Raw genomic sequence first — 12,871 nt, 5'->3', positions numbered from 1 at the left:
CCTGCTCCTCTGATGCTGCTTGGCCTGCTGTGTTCATCCAGCTCTACACCTTGTTATCTCTTATTCAGCTGTGATTCTAGTTTCCAACCTTCTCTCAGCTTCACATGGTGGATATCTGACTATTTCCTTTCTTTCCTCAAATATCAGCCAACACTCATTATTAGCCCACTGACTCCCAGAGCTAGCTTGACTAAACTTCCTAATAACAATTATGGACTCTTTTTCAAGTTCTCTATCTCCACAGCACCTATTCTGCTTATTTAACCTTCTGCAGAGGTGCTATTGATATATATTACTTTTCATCAACTGACATTTCCTCTCCCATAGTAGTTCATACAGACATCAACCGTGTTGACGCCTGGCTCACAATTTTTTTCCCCCATTTATTTTTTGTGGGATGTGGGCGTTGCTGGCTAGCCAGCATTTCTTGCCCATCCCTTGTTGGCCTTGAGAAGGTGGTGGTGAGCTGCCTTCTTGAACCGCTGCAGTCCACCTGCTGTAGGTTGACCCACAATGCCATTAGGGAGGGAATTCCAGGATTTTGACCCAGTGAGAGTGAAGGAATGGTGATACATTTCCAAGTCAGGATGGTGAGTGGCTTGGAGGGGAACTTTGAGGTGGTGGTGTTCCCATATATCTGCTGCCCTTGTTCTTCTAGCTGGAAGTGGTCGTGGGTTTGGAAGGTGCTGTATAAGGATCTTTGGTGAATTTCTGCAGTGCATCTTGTAGATAGTGCACACTGCTGCTACTGAGCGTCAGTGGTGGAGGGAGTGAATGCTTGAGGATGTAGTGCCAATCAAGTGGGCTGCTTTGTCCTGGACGGTGTCAAGCTTCTTGAGTGTTGTTGGGGCTGCTCATTCAGGCAAATGAGGAGTATTCAATCACACTACTGAGTTGTTTCCTGTAGATGATAGACAGGCTTTGAGGAGTCAGGAGATGAGTTACTCGCCACAGTATTTCCAGCCTCTGACCTGCTCTTGTAGCCACTGTGTTAATGTGGTGAGTCCAGTTGAGTTTCTGGTCAATGATAACCCCCAGGATGTTGATAGTGGGGGATTCAGTGATGGTAACACCATTGAATGTCAAGGGACGGTGGTTGGATTGTCTCCTATTGGTGATGGTCATAGCCTGGCATTTGTGTGGCGCGAATGTCACTTGCCACTTGTCAGCCCAAGCTGACTCTCATCCTGTCCCTTTCCTCCCAGAACAGTGATTATATTCCCTTTGTACTCACATTTCATCCCTCTGCCTCCAAATCCAAAAGATCATCCTCTGCCATTACCTCTAACTTCAGAAGGATATCACTATAAATTACATCATTTCACTCTCCCCCTCTTCTGTGTGTATCTCACTGGGTCAGTTCCCTCTGCGATACCTTCATCCACTCCTCAACCACTTTCAACACTTCTTCTCCTTCCATTGTGCCTTCCCATGCAAGTACAGGAGATGTAACACCAGACCTTTTACCTCCTCTCTTTGTTTGAGGTCCCAAGTACTTCTTTTGGATGAGGCAATGGTTTATGTGTACTTCTTTTTGGGTGGCCATTCCGTGGAACACCTCCGTTTAGTTTACAATCATGGTCCCAAACTTCTGGTGGCTTGTCATTTAATTCACCACCTTACTCTCACCTTAGTATTTCACTCCTCAGTCTACTGCATTGTTCCAGTGTGGCTCAACAGTATATGTGACAAAGGGTGCCTAATTTTTCAATTAGATACTTAGCAATCTTTGTGAATTCAACACAGATTTCAATAATTTCAGACCACAAGCTCTATTTCCCCCATCTTCTTTATCATGGTTTTGCTTTTGCACGCAGCTATTCATTACCCTCTTATCCACTCTGGGTAAATATTTTGTATTTTTCCAACCACCATCATTCTTTTTACCTTTTGCCCCACGAAATCTCTTGTTATTCAATCTTACTCCCTAATACGTAATGGATCAGAGGTAATGTTACAATCACTGTGGCACTGAACCATTCAGTGGACAGGGGCATCACGGTGACTCAGTGCTTAGCACTTATGTCTCACAGTGCCAGGGACCTGGGTTCAATCCAGCCTCAGGTGACCCTCTGTGTAGAATTTGCAAGTTCTCCCCGTGTCTGTGTGTGTTTCCTCTGGGTGCACCAGTTTCCTCTCACAGTCCAAAGATGTGCAGGTTAGGTGGACTGACCATCTAAAATTGCCCATAGTAACCAGGGATGTGCAGTTTAGGGGGATTAGCCATTGGAAATGCAGTGTTACGGGGATAGGGTAAGGTGGTGGGTCTTGGTGGGATGTTCTTTGGAGGATTGGTGTGGACTTGATGGGCCGAATGGCCTGCTTTCACACTGGAATTCATAGGGATTCTATGATTCATTCAAGGTCATTCCATAGTGTCTCTGATGGCCGATCAGTGATATGTTAAAATTGGGCCTGTTGTACCCAGTCTAAGCTGAAAAACAAACTGGGCAAAGTTCCCACTTCTAATCACCAGCTGGCAGATGTTGGCAAGTTTTCTTGTGTGACTCTGGTTTGAGATAGGATTGGCTTAGCTGTAATGGGTAATGTTTAAGTGTCCTGTCAATATTCATTATTTAAGTTCAAAGGTCCGAGCATGAAGCATGATCTCTGGAGCAAGATGCCAGCCTGCGGTTATGCCGCAGCATGAATCAGTGCCTGGAGGAAGGGACAACGTGAGAAAATGAAGGAATTTGTATCTTGAGCATTTGTGTGTGATAGCTATAACTTGGACAACAATGTATTGACAGTGGAATGATGTAAATGCAGATTTGTTTTCACTGGACTACTTTGGACTACAGGAGATTGTACCACATGACTTGATTTATGCTAGCTTTCATGTTACATCTCAACTTTTGAATAGAATTAGCTTTATTGTCACATGTACTCAAATGCGTACAGTGAAAGTTTATAAGTTGCCTCTTACAGTACCATCTTAGGTACAAAGAGACCTAGGTACAGCTTCTTCATTTACAACATCAGGCTAAGATCAAGTGTTGAGTTGTGAGTCATCAGAGCTCTTGAGATCATCGCTGAATTGTGATTGGACGTTGGAGAACCACTGGTTGAGCTGACCCTCTATTGGTGGATCTTTATGTTGGCTTCGGCCTAACGCCATTTCATGAAAAGCCTACCTATGACCTCAGCAAATACCTGCACCCCGGGTGAGGGGGTCCCGATCACAGTCAAAGTGTCTGTGAAGAAGGTGGAAGAAGGCACATGGTTGATCGAACCTTCTTTGTGAAGGGGATTCTGGTGGACTCCTGTGGGTTCAAAGCAGCAGACATCTACTGCCTGCAGGATTTCTCCAGTGGTGGGGTATTTCGATGTGACCTTCAGGAGTGTGAAGCAATGTGAGTGTCTCCTGAAGGTTTTTGAGGAGAAAGGAGGTGAGGGGCCCCTCTCTGTCTGAAATGCAGTGCCATTGTTTGTGTTACCTGTGCAGAGGAGTCGGATGTTTACCATCCATATATATAAACCCCATGTGTCAGCAGCAGGTGTCCTGACCTTCCTGGAAAGGTATGTGAAAGTGGAAGGTGGCAGCAGTGATATGATGGACCCCTTTGGGATCTGGACCAGCAAACGACAGGTCAAGGTAACCCTGAGGGCAGATGTGAATGGGAACATCCTCTACCCACCGTCCAGCTTTGCAATTGGTGGGAGCCGAGGCTACCTGATGTACGCAAGGCAACCCAAGGTATGTCATACCTGCGGGAGGTCAGGGCACATGGCAGCAGTTTGCAAGGTGACCCTGTGCAGGAACTGTATGGAGGAGAGACACCTGACCAAGAACTGCCAAAAGACAAAGAATTGTAACCTTTATGGAGAAGTGGGCCACCTGTATAAGATGTAGCCACGACAGGGGGTCACATATGGTCAGATGGGGAGAGGTGGCAATGTGAGCCAAACACCTCTCCCAAAGGACAGTAAGGTGCCATCCTCCAGCAGGGAAAATGGAGAGAGGGCCACACAGAAGGAAAGCCAAGGTGCAGAAGAGAGACATGAAGCCAGCGCAGCGGCAAAACAGACTCATCCCCCTTCCCGAGAATCCAGAATCAATGGAGGAGGAGGTGACAAAGGAGTTGGGGGAGTGGAAAACGGTCAAGAAAAACCCGGAAAAGAAAGCCTCACCAGGCCCCCATACCACAACAACAGAACGGGAAGAGGCAGCTACAGGAGGACACAGAAGCTCCTCTGATGAAGAGGACTCACAGAGGGAGGGCCGTCAACAAAAAAGGAGGATCAAGGTTACCGGGGAGAAGGAGAGGAGCACTGCCCGACCCAAAAACAACTGATGTCAGGAGGTCCCTGGTAAAACCCAGCCCTCCACTGTCAGGAACCTGGGTGGTGGGGGGGGATTCCTCTACACCACAGCTCGGGTCAACCAGGAGCAGCAACACTTAGACCAAGGAACAGAGGATGACACCCCCCCAGCCTGACTTAGAACTAGACATTCCCAGCTTCGTCCTCGCCCAGACAACACCAGACCAGGAAAATAGCCCGAGAGACGAACTGGATAGCTACCTCAGCCCTGCGAGGGTCCAACTGTTCGTCCACACAATGGGGATGCAGGGACAGCCCCAGTGATAAGACGTTGGCAAAATGGACTTCAGGTTCTAAACATTGTATCAATCTAAAATAGGTTTAAAAACTGCAAGTATTAATGTGTGTAGCATTGAATCTACCACACAATGTGTTTCCACGTTGGCTTACCTGGCCAACATTAAAGTGAACCTCCTGTTTCTGCAGGAGTGTGGGATACCACACCTCAGCAGCTACAGGAAGTGGTTGAGCTTGTGGGCCCATGGGCCTTCCATTTCGTCGGGGGCACAACATTTGCCGCACCTCCTGCCTGGGTATTCTGCTGTGAGGAGGCCACTTCACCATCTCTGAAGTTAAGGAGGTGGTTAGTGAGTGCCTTCTCATAGCAGACGCTATGTACAGGAACGCTTCCCTGAGACTAATTGATGTGTACGCCCCAGCGGTAAAGAGTGAGCGGTTGGCTGTTCTACAGCAGCTTCCACTCCTGCTGGCTACGTCCAGGCTGGTCGTTCTGGCCGGAGACTTCAATCGCATTGAATCCAGCATGGGGGGTGATGTCACGTCTAGATTCCTGATGGAAACGGTTAAAGGTGCCAAACTGCACAATGTCTTCACCACCTCTGCAGATGGAGCACAGCGCAGATACACCTGGTCACACCCAGACGGGTCTATCTGCTGAAGGATAGATTTCCTATTTGTGTCCCGGATGTTCTCGGTCAGCTCCACCAACGTCTGGTGTTCTTCTCTGACCACTGCCTCCTGCTGGCCAACTGTCACCTACAGGACGACTAATGGGCAGGCAAGGGAACATGGAAGCTGAACATGAAATTGGTGACCCCAGAAAACACTGAGGAGCTCAAAAGGGATTACACCAATTGGAGAAATGTGAAACCCCTCTTTGAGTCTCCGGTGGACAGGTTGGAAACAGTCAAAGGGAACATCAAGAGGTTCTTTATCCTCAAGCGTGTTTAGAAGATGAGAGAGAGGTGGGGAAAACTGTCACAAATCCAGAAAAGGATGCAGAGCCTGCTCCTGCTGCTGACGATGGGGGTCAGTGTCACAGAGGATCTCCAAGAGGTGAGGAGTGAGCAAGCCTCGCTCTCCGCCTCGGAGGCCTCCAAGATAATCTTCTGGTCCAGGGTCCACTCTGTGCTTGCATTTCTTCTTCCAGAAGGTACACAAGGAGAGCTCTATGCTCAGCAGCCTGAAGGAAGAAGATGGTTCAGTAACATCATCTCAGTCTGACATCCTGAGGATCAGCAAATCCTTTTATGCCAGACTGTATGGCACGAAGCCCACAGACAGAGCGGTCTCCCAGTCGTTCCTGTCCTCTGTCACTGCGGTCTTAGACGACAGCACGCGGGAGAGACTGGACCAGCCGATATATCTCTGGATGAGCTGACCAAGGCCTTTGAAAAGAATAAAACTCCTGGAAGTGATGGCTTACTGGCCGAGTTGTATTCTGCTCTGTGGGGCTTGATTGACCAGGGCGTGCTGGAGGTGTGTGACATTATGCTTCTGGCAAGTACCATGAGTGAATCTGTAAGGAAAGGTATCATCACCCTCATCTACAAGTGGAAGGGGGAGAGGGAGGAAATTAGAAATTGGCGACAAGTTTTGCTGTTGAATGTACATTACAAAATCCTGTCTAGGGTCATTGCTAACCGGGTCAGGTCTGCTCTGGGATTGGTAACTTACCCCGACCAAACTTGTGCTGTACCGGGCAGGAAGATCACTGAGAGCCTTGTGCGCGTCAGGGTTACAATCGCCTTTGAGCAGGACGGGGTTGGGGGTGGACACTGGCTTCATCAGTCTAGACCAGGAGAAGGCCTTTGACAGGGTATCGCATATGTACATGAGAGATCTTCTCTCCAAATCGGGAATCTGCAAATGGATCCGACTGCTCTACACCAACTTTGTCAGTGCAGTCCCAATCAATGGGTGGGAATCAGAAAGGTCCCCCATCAGATCTGGAGTCAGGCAGGGCTGCCCACTTTCTCCTGCCTTGTTTTTATGTTGTATAGAGCTTTTTGCTGAGTCCATCAGGAAGGATGCGAGCATGAGAGGGGTGGCTATTCCAGGCAGCGGAGGCCTGCAGGTCAAAGCCTCCCTGTACATGGAAGACGTTGCCATTTTCTGTTCAGATGTGCAATTAGTGTGCAGACTCTTGAGTATCTGCAACCAGTTTGAACTGGCCTCGGGTTCCAAGGTTAAAAGGGACAAGAGCAAGGCCATGTTCTTTTGGAACTGGGCTGACCAATCCTTTATTCCCTTCACCGTCAGGACACGCTAACTGAAGGTGCTGGGTATTTGGTTCGGAGGGGGTGGGGCGTGCACCAAAACTTGGGAGGAACATGTCACCAAAGTGAGGCAGAAACTAAGCAGATGGGAACACCGGTCCTTCTCCATTGTGGGTAAAAATCTGGTCATCAGGTGTGAGGTACTCTCAGTATTGTTGTATGTGGCACAGGTCTGGCCTATTCCCTGAACCTGTGCCGCTGCAGTTACCCGGGCCATCTTTCACTTCATTTGGAGGTCGAAGATGGGCCAAGTTCGAAGGGACATTATGTATAACAACTGGACAAATGGGGGAAAAACATACTCAGTTCTACCCTCCCCCTGATGGCCTCCTTTGTTTGTAGCTGCATCATGCTGTGCATAAATCCTTAGTATGCAAATGTCAAGTGGCACTACTTTCTGAGGTTCTACCTGTCCCTGGTGTTATGAAGGAAAGGCTTGGCCTCGTTGCTGCAGAACGCTCCAAGTAGTTAGACCGTCCAGTATCACCTGTCCTTTGCGGAGAAACTTGTGAAGAGAAACACCTTTTAGCACGAGTCCATGAAGTAGTTGTCAGCATGTAGTGTCTTTGAGACACTTTGGGAAAAGGAGAGGGTAGATCTTGTCAACTGGTTCCCTGTGCAGACTGCCAAAGTCATTTGGCAGAATGCCTCATCACCAGAACTTTCGAACAAGCACCAGGACATTGCTTGGCGGGTAGTGAGAAGGGCTCTGCCTGTGAGATCCTTCATGCATGCCCGGGCTCTCTGCCCAACGCACACCGCCCTCAAAGTGGCTGCGGAGGATATGAGACAATCACACACTTCCTCCTGGAGAGAGCTGCAAGAGTACTTAAGTACAATCCTTAGTTGCATAATAGAGGAATGAAGAAAAGAAAATCACACCTTGGTCTAGATATCCATCACTTTGATTTATATCTGGAAAAAAAAACTGTATGTTTTAAATATGAGTTTTGTTCCCTTTAAAAGGCTTACTCTCCTCAAAATTAGGGTTAAAATCAGATCAGCCATGATCTCAAAGAATGCAGAACAGGCTCAAAAGGCTGTTTGGCGTACTTTTGTTTTTTGTATGTTTAATAGCTCCAATTGCCACCCTTCCATGCCTGGTGAGAACTGGTACACCTGTGTTAATTATACGCTTGATCCTCACATGACCTTGGAGCTCCGGATCTATGTACCTGAGATGTTTTATTTTGATTGATTTTGAGGGGCTGGTGAAGGCTCTATTCCACAAGACTAGTTTTGTACCTCACAAAGGGCCATTAGATGTTGACCCAGCTCAAGACATATTCTCGGTGAAAAGCCATTGCATTAAAGAAACTCAAAAACAGAACTTTCACGATGCAGAACATTTATAATATGCGGCGTGTGGATATATCATAAGAAAACCTCAAGAATAATGTAAACATTTAAAAAGACAATAATAGCCCTATACTCTTGACAAAGCCATTTAAAGCTTTTAACCTGGGCTCTGAAAGTGAGATATTTTATTTGTTTATTGAGGATGAGATGAATCCTCATGAGGGAACAAGTATATCAGGAAAAAGCAGTAACCTATTTGGTTATCTCTGGGATTTAATTAAAAGCTTATCCAAATTCCAGACCTAATTATGAGGAGCTGGGATGCATCCATGAGGGTAACCTCAAATATGAGAGTCCAAATAATTTCAAGAAAGAATAGTGGAAAAGCTCTGAAAAATGTAGTAATGTTTTTTTCTTTTGAATTATTTTCACAAAGTAGTTATCCTCAGAAGTGCCTTTATCTGTGTTTGAAGGATAGAAATTTGACAAGAAATAGCATGCGCTTGCCTTTGTTCTCTTGTCTTGGCTTTATAAATGCAGGATTTAGTTAGCATTCATACTGCATTCTCTGTAGACAAAACTCAGTTGACTTTTGCATGGAATATTTATGTTCAATAAGCTGTGTGAGTTGAATATTTAATATAAAATAGGCTTTATCTGCTATGTTTATTGGGCATTTCTTATTCCTATTAAGTTGCAACATTTTTGTTTCAAATGTTTTTACAATTAATCTGCTTTAATCTGCATTATGCATGTCTTTCAGTCAGAATGCATTATTTAAAATTCTAAAGCTGATTAGTGGTACATTCATTAGGTGTACAATTTCTACCTGTTCAAAGGGATTTCCTTTTATGCTAGCACAAACCAGATGACCCAGTGAAGATCATGTCCAGCATTTTTTTTAACAGGCATATGATTTACATTTTTCAGGGGGAGGAGTGAAATAAGATGCATAAATAATATTCCTCAGAAGAATTCATAAACAAGATCTGACAGAAGTGATGTTCGGCATAAATTTAACAAATTACTCAGGAACTTACTTTGCATAACACATAAATTCAACAGAGTACAAAGAAGCAATCAATGTAATAGCTTTTAACCTGAGCTTAAAAAAAAGGCAAATCTATTTCACCTGCTCTGCCCTCTCCATGACCTTGTATTATTGCTCATGTTTGGGTTTATTCACTGGCTGATAAAACATGGATAACAATAGCCATTAAAATGGCATTACCATCATCTATGGTATACTGTTTATTTGCTGACAGTACTAAGAGAGAAAAACCTACTTTGGTTCTGTGGTAGTTGTTAGCTGATAGCTTATTTTATAACGTTCAGTCTGCGTCTTAGCTTTACTATCCTTCTATATATCTTAATGATTTTAATGTGCTTATTACGCTCCACAAAATCAAAAACAAACAGAATTAGCCACTAACAATCTCTTTGGGACAACAAATAGCCAGCAGTCATTCAAGCTGTGTTCTGCTGATATTTATGAACTATTTCATCCTCGTTATTGTTGTGTTTAGAAACTATTAGAACTTCTCAATTAAGCAGCTTTGCAATTCAATGTTGCCCAATTTAAATCCTTTGTGCAACTGGACTGAAATGCTGTAAATGAATTTTTCCTTACAGTTTAACGGTATTCAGCAGATGTGTTAAGAATAAGCTTTGAATTTTAGACCTAGTTTCGTGAAGCAGGAATCATTGAATTATGAACACAAATATCTACTTGAACTGCTTGAAATTTGGAAAAATCATCAGCATTGCTATTAACCATGGAAGTTACTAAATTCAGCAATTTATTACCATTCCTTAAGTGCATCATTTGCAAATTTGGGCAGTAGAAACTTGAAAAATGTTCTAAAACACTCAGTTGGCCAAAGCAGAGATGTGGAACTTTTAAAAGGAGATATATACTCAATTTGGTCACTAAATCTCACATCAGAGGCAATGCTAAGGTAAAAGTATCATGTGGATATTTGGACTATGCAAATTCAATTATTCTGAACTTAACATTACCCCAAAATTGTTACCATTTAAATGCTGTACTAGGAGATCCAGGTATTATTTTTGGGATTGCAAGAAAATAAAGGACAGTGAGAAACATGGATCATCTTGGGATTCTCCTGGACAAAGACTTCATCTTGAGCTACACATGATTTGACGGTAATGGATGTTCTCCAGTAGTTCCGCTACCCTGTTCCATCCTACAAAGTACTGTAGTTGAAATGTTAATTCTGCACAGTTTTATAAAGACTGTACTAATTTAAACTTGTCTTCAGACTCAGAAGGTTCAAAGGAAGGGAATATTGCATTACTGCTTGCCTGCAGGGTGCTTTTGAAAGACTATTCTAATTTGAATCTTCCCTGTCTGTGAAATGTGATGGGTCTAGAGAATAGATTTTGTTGCAAATCTATAGTGCCGATCAAGAGGAGAACGACTGTTGTAATTTGCAAGGAACTGAAGGCTGTAATACATTATAACACAGAACAATTCACACGTCTGCTTTTTGCTTCTGTGCCTCAGATCACGGACACAAAGAAGTGGGATGCTGGGTGTGCAACAACAATTCTGGGATATTTACACATGTAGAATAGCAGATCTGTTTGTAACAGTATAAAACATATTGAAAATATTCTTTTACCAAATGTTAATAATTGTGCTTCAAGGCAGAGGGTATTATCTGGCTGTATATAATGTTTCACCTGCCCTAATAGCACTTTATGTAAGTATTGCAAATGCACCCTCAAGTACTGTCAATTTCTCTTTTTCATTCTCTTTCAGCCCACATTCAAATAATAACCTTTATGGTGATTGAATGCATTTTGTGCCCCAATCCTGACACAAAATATGCTTTGCTTGACTCTACCTAACTTGTCTCTGTTTAATTTACTGGTGTCCAGTTGAATGCAGTTTGGAAACAGGTTTGTGTAAAGAAACTTGCGTCAGGGTGCACTGTGTTACCTCCTATGCATGTAAACATTTTGACAGCCTAATGATTTGCAAGGCCTGTTTTTGTCAACTTGCATAACCTTAAATATAGCAGTTATAAATGGTTATTCCATTCCAAGAAAGATGGTTCATCTTCTAAATTAAGTCAATGTAGAGGTAGTGAGAATTGCAAATGTCAATATTGATATAACAAGAGAAGACTGATTACTGTCGGACAGCCAGCACATTAACCTGGCAACAACCCATTGTCCATTAGATTCTACATTAAACAGGACTTGTTCATAATTGGCCATATTTTAACTTCAAGAACATTTTATTGTCTAATATTGTGATACAAGATTTCTATTCACAAAGTGACTTGTTTCTTTCCAAAGAACTGGCAGAAGTTAAATAACCTCCTGTTCTGCTATAAATTTTCAATGATTCTGTAAGCAAAAAAGACTGGTCAGAAATTTCTCCATTCACAGAAGTAAAAAAAATGATTTATGCAATTGGATATGAAATTGGAAAAAAATGACTGGTGAATGATGTTGCATAGCTATGTGCATAGACAGTAGTCATTTACTTCCATGGTATTGCAAAATTACATTTTTGGAAAATGGAATTACCCTTGCCATTACCAGCAAAATTTGGCTATCACTAATTGGTTCTATCAGATGCAATATAAAAGACAGAAAGAAGAAAAGAATGGTATGATTGACCATCACAGATTACAAATTGTCGTTAATAGCAGCACGAGAAATCCTCAAGTACAACATCAGCTGAATGTTTATTTTCAACAATGGCTTCATGCTTTGTCCTGATTACCAGAAAATCCTCTGCGGGATTACTAGCTGAACTTTAAAAAAAGAAATCACAATGATCCTTTATAGAAAAAGTTCTGCCAAAATATGAGATTTAAGCTCGCAAATGGCCCAAAGTTCTTCATTCCACAAGCATCAGGTCTTTACAGACTTAAAGGAGAATTAAGGTTAAACTAGGAAAACAAAACATTTAAATGGAATTAAGTCTGTAATTCACAAATGGTTGAGGAAATCCTTTGTCTCTCTGTTGTTCCTTCTTTACATGAGGCTCCTTTCTGAAAAGGACACAGTTGCCTCCGCCGATCAAGCTCCCCTGCTTGGTGTACTCACCATTGCCATCTGTTGCTGGACGCCCATTTAGACAGCAATAGGAGTTCAAGGGGAGCTTTTGGTCAAAATGGACGCTGAGAGCATCTGAAAGTTCCAGTGGACTTCCTATAACTATTGCAGCACCCGTGTAATATTCTCAGGGTCCAGTTGAGCTTCAACCACAGGTCCTCCCTCTTCCCCAATATTCACAGGCTGGACTCTCCATCAAGCAGAATATTGAAGCCTCGATCCAGACCTATCTGTATTACTGGCTGTCAAGATTGTTGCCTTCTGGGTGTTGCTGGTGAGAGTGCCAAGTTCTTCAAAGTCTTCAGAAGGAGGGATGGGGGTACAATCAATGTTGAAAAATAATGCTGGACTTGTGCTTGATCTCTCAAGACCCCAGATGACCCTTAATCATGAAGGGTTTAAAGTGGAATGAAAGCAGGAAACACAGAGCAACCTCTTTTGTGTCATCAAAATAACTGCAAATGAACCTTGGAAAAACTGTCTGAAATCCCAGCGTAAGCGTACAATGGGAGCAGATAACTGGGTCTTCACTACATTTATTTGTAATGTCACACAGTCTGTATCATAACATCCCAAAACAGGATTCAACTTAGACAACAAGGTGCAGGGCTGGATGAACACAACAGGCCAAGCAG

This window comes from Rhincodon typus, chromosome 1, assembly GCF_021869965.1.
Source record: "Rhincodon typus isolate 14 chromosome 1, sRhiTyp1.1, whole genome shotgun sequence".
NCBI lineage: Eukaryota > Metazoa > Chordata > Chondrichthyes > Orectolobiformes > Rhincodontidae > Rhincodon > Rhincodon typus.
Note: the sequence above shows the minus strand (reverse complement) of the source record.